Source organism: Montipora capricornis, chromosome 6 (genome assembly GCF_036669925.1).
Source record: "Montipora capricornis isolate CH-2021 chromosome 6, ASM3666992v2, whole genome shotgun sequence".
NCBI lineage: Eukaryota > Metazoa > Cnidaria > Anthozoa > Scleractinia > Acroporidae > Montipora > Montipora capricornis.
The window spans coordinates 34,896,292-34,900,936 of NC_090888.1; the positions used below are offsets into that span (position 1 = coordinate 34,896,292).

General features: G+C 40.6%; 1 protein-coding gene across 1 annotated transcript in view; it reads right to left on the minus strand.

Moving 5' to 3' along the window:
- The window catches only part of LOC138052000 (uncharacterized), a 9,323-nt gene extending 4,965 nt beyond the window's left edge, over positions 1 to 4,358 (minus strand). The window contains exon 1 of the mRNA XM_068898349.1: positions 4,248 to 4,358. The gene's annotated coding sequence lies outside the window, so the exon portion shown is untranslated. The remainder of the gene's footprint in view (positions 1 to 4,247) is intronic.
- Between the last annotated feature and the right edge of the window lie 287 nt (positions 4,359 to 4,645).

The window sequence follows — 4,645 nt, forward strand, 5'->3', positions numbered from 1 at the left end:
ATAGCAGTTTGACCACTTTCAAAAATAACCCCTAATGTGGTTCTCTCTCAATCAACCAGGTACTTAAAAGAAGTAGCTTACACCAGTGATATTGTGTAATCTAGAAGCAGAGATAAGGAACAAAATATTGCCTCCACACACATAATAGTTAACTAAAATCAAACCCTTTACTGTTTCCGATTGCAAAATTCATTGCATCTTTAAAAGCGTCATATGATTTGTGAACAATGGGTAACTGCAGTACGGGCCCACATGTATTTGCCTTTGGATACGGGGATAAATTGTTATCGTTATCTGGATCATGAAGAAACCCAAGAGATAAGTCCCATCCCAGTCGCATTGGCGGTAATTTTTTCATCCCAGATGTGAAAAATAGCACATCGTTTCACCATCTTCTGCATCTTGCAAATAATCGTGCCAATAAGACAAGATTACATTTTCTGTTGCTCGTTTGTTTGACCCTTCTTCACTGTATAGAACAATGAACATACCACTGAATGTTAGTGCATCTAGTTCCTCTGGGATTATTTGTTTATTGCTTCTAACACACTTATATCTGATAATCCCTGTTTAAACTGCTCCAATGCTGGCCATGCCCGTCCCAAAGTGTACCAATGGGCTGTTTGTTGGACGATTTTGTCAATGTCCTTAATGGACTTTACGTGGTTAAGGGTGCCCGCTAACTCCAAAATGGTGACTAGATTATTACGTGACATCATTTCGTAGGCATCTGGAACTGCCTGAGCTTAAGAAAGCGTCTGTAGTGATGATTTTAGCTCAGGATCATAAACATTGTCTACAGTTGCCTGTGATTTATCTACACCATTGATCATACAGACAAGGGGAACAAAAGTAAAGCCCTGGGCCCCCATGGACAAGAGACAAAGCAGTTATCTTCCCAGCATACAGGTACTCCGAGTTGTCTTCCCTTGGCCCACAGAAAAGTTGAGAATTGGCCAGCCAGTCTATGTCAAGAGTGAGGAATTCCCGTGTAGGTCCACCCAATTGGACTCAGATCTCCCAGAATCATCACTGAATCGTACAGATATCTTATTACCAGGAGAAAAAGATTTCCTGGTTAAACCTCTTTTTGTGCCCTCCCAAATATCATTTCTGCAGATATTAAATTTGGAAATTTTGTTTTCACTGATTCCCCTAGCTAAGTCTGACAAAATTTCTTGTAACGACAAGTGAGGTGCTATGCTTCTTACTTCTACTTCTCTAAATGTATCAGTAGTTTCCTGGTTATCAGAGTCCACCTCTATAGTTATTTGATCATCAAACAAGGAGCTATAGAAAAGATCTGTATTGTCTGTTTCCTTCAATGACAATGAATTTGAGCTACTTGCTAATGGGCCACTTGTCGCATCCAGTTGCCTTGGTAATTGGTCACTTGCCTCACTGTGTTGTCTCGATGATTCATGTGTTGTACTCTGGGATGGTGTTCTTGGTGGTGTTGAATGTCCTTGGTTTCGAATGGGGCAGTCAATGACTTCTCTGGGGAAAAATGGTTAAGGCAAAACTATTTTGGTGTACTTTTCAACAGTTTTTGTTACAACAGGATGAATACTGCTTGATGAATATAAATTTTTCATCTAATACTGGAAATATATGATAAGGCCAAAGCTAAATGTAGCTTATAAATAACCATACCATAAAGTATGCATTAAACGCCTTTAGATACAATGGTTGTTATTTTATGTTATGTTATGTTATGTTGTGTTATTATGACTTGTCATAACAATGCAATAACTCCTACCTGAGATGAATGGTGAAAAACAGTTCATTACAGACAGGACATTTAGATCCTAAGCCATCTGAGATTTTATGCCACTCGTTCAAGCAAGCGCTGTGAAACACATCATTGCAACATGCTGGGGAGACTCCATCATCAACAACTTGCTCTAAACAGATGTTGCTGGTCTTTTTCTTCTTAAGACAGTCCTACAGTAAATATACTCGCATTATTAAAATACCGTATTAACTTAAGGGGGCATAGAACTGTTTCACTGTACACTTTTATGCAAACAACAGGAAGATATTTCCTTAACATGTGGGCAATGTAATGGGAGAAGGGGGTGGGGACGGGTTGCAGACGTAGCTCGTAGTCCTGCGAACGTTGCTGTGCATCAGTAAATGTTAACGCAACATGGACTTTCATGTAATATTCTAGGGGGAACGTGGCTTTGGGGGCAAGCATTTTTCCACAACTCATGTGAATATGACATGATGAAACAGGACTGAAATGTTGGATCCTACCCCGTAAAATAACATACTCAAAATATTGCCAAAATCACGGTTTTGGTCACACACATTGTGTCATTAAATTCTTATCTGCCCATCTCGCCCTTCTCCGAGGGAGGAGGTTGGCGATAAAAAATGGCATCACCCGTCCACAGGTTGGGTCTGTTCAGAGGGGTCAACACGCTTCTTGTTCTTTTAATGCGAGTTCGGCTTTGAAACCATGAAAAATATGCTATTAAATTAGGGACAATAATTTGTGACAAGTGGATATTCCGGTCTTTCTTTCAAGAAATATATTCCATTTCTGATCATCAAGCAATTCCAGTTGCACTTCTTACCTTCATGTGCTCCCTCAACTTGTCCATCGAATTGCAAACAGGAATTGCATAGTTCCTCGAAAACGGTGGGGTCAGTATGGACTTGATCAGCGGTAATATCAATATTACATTGGATGGGACGAATATACACCCTTCCTTGCCCGATAAACTGCGAGATGTATGCCACGGTGTTCCCTTGAGGACCAGTGGAAATAAGGTGTAAATCGCGTTTTCCGGGTTCGGTGTACATCAATTCAAACCCTCCAGCATCAGAGAGACTCGGAAAAGAATCCACCAGAAGCGCATGTAGTCGAGGAAATTCACCGTCCACTGGAAGGGTAATTTTTTTCTCACCTAAACCGCCGAGGAAAAGTACCCTTTTCTCTTGAACGGTTGGAACATCCGTCTGACTTTTGTCCGCCAAACAGACAAACTTCCTTGTGACGGTTTTCTCCTTTTTTTTTAAGGAACTGCTGCGACATTTCTTGCTGGAGAACTTTGTATGAGTAGTTGTCGAGGATGTCCTCTTCTTGCCGTACACGTTGGGAAATAGCCGCTCCAATTCGGTTTTGTAATTGCTGCTTGAGGACTGATTTGAAGAGGAATCAGTTCGCCTTTCAGTTTTGCTGTCTCCCTCCTCAGTGTCAGCGAGCCTTTCCATTGCTTTCACGGCCTTAGTGAGCAGATCTTTCAGTTCACTCACGTTCTTCTCCGCCATGTTTGCCTCGTTTTATACCTTGTCATGTCCCTTGTCATACCTTGTGAAGTTTGTAATGCGTAAACCCGCTGACCACAATAATACTACCAAAGTAATGCCTAATAATGACGAAGTAATGCCTAATAATAAAAGGGAATGCCTAATAATAAAAAGTCATGCCTCATAATAAAAAGAAATGCCTAACAGTAAAAAGTAATGCCTAATAATACAACGCAATGCCTAATAATGACGAAGTAATGCCTAATAATTACGATTTAACGCCTAATAATTAAAAGTCATGCCTAATAACAACAGAGGAATGCCTAATAATGAATAGTCATGCCTAATAATAACAAGGCAATGCCTAATAATGAATAGTCATGCCTAATAATAACAAGGCAATGCCTAATAACAACAGAGTAATGCCTAATCATAGTATAACAATAATTTTGGCGGATTTGGCACCCCATACCTGTTGGCCCGTCTTAACCACAGGAGTGGAGATGATGTTTCTATCTCTCATCACAAATTCGAAGTCATACATGGTGATGACAGGAAATTTCCAGCTGAAGATTCCTTCCAGTTCTCTTCTGATGTTTTCTTCTTTATGACTACTGACAAGATCAAATTCGCCTTTCAGCAGGACCATATCATCAGTAACAGGATAATCTTCAAATTCTCCATCGGTGCCGATCTCAGCCTCCTCGCTTGGCTTATCCAAAAGCCAAACAGTTTTTGGAATACTCTGTATCTTTGGTGGCTTAATTTTTTTAAACCTCCAAGAGTGACCGGGAGCTGAAGAGGATCTTTTATGCACCTGTCAATTGAAACCCCCACCCCGGGGAAGTATGGGGCATTAGCCTTGGAGTAGAAAAAAAATGTGATAATGCCCCATATACATGGGCCCTGTTTTCTTTCTAAACCCCAAGTAAAGTGAAAAAATTCCCCCACCCCTGGGACAAACCATGTCAAATAATGCCCCAACCAACCTTCAGACCCTGCTGCATGCCCCACACAGCCACTCTCTCTCTGGCACGTTCTCCCTTGTAATTCCAGGGCAGGAAAAGTGGTACCATTTAAACTTGCAATTCTGCTCGTCACACCCGATCATATCCTTCTTCAGATTAGGCTGTCCACAGATGCATAAGATGTCATGATCACTATCATCTGATGATTCTGCATTTTAAAATGAGACCAAAACTGTTAGTTGTATCCTCATTAAGTATTAACAACAGGCAGCTTTATATTCATTGATGAAGATTTTTTAGTCATCAAACCTACAATCATAAGAATTAAAGGCTGATGCTTCTTCACAGATTTCTGATGATGAGTCTGAAGAGTCCATTTCCCTTTGTCTCTCACTATCTGAAGTTGTGGCCTGGGATTT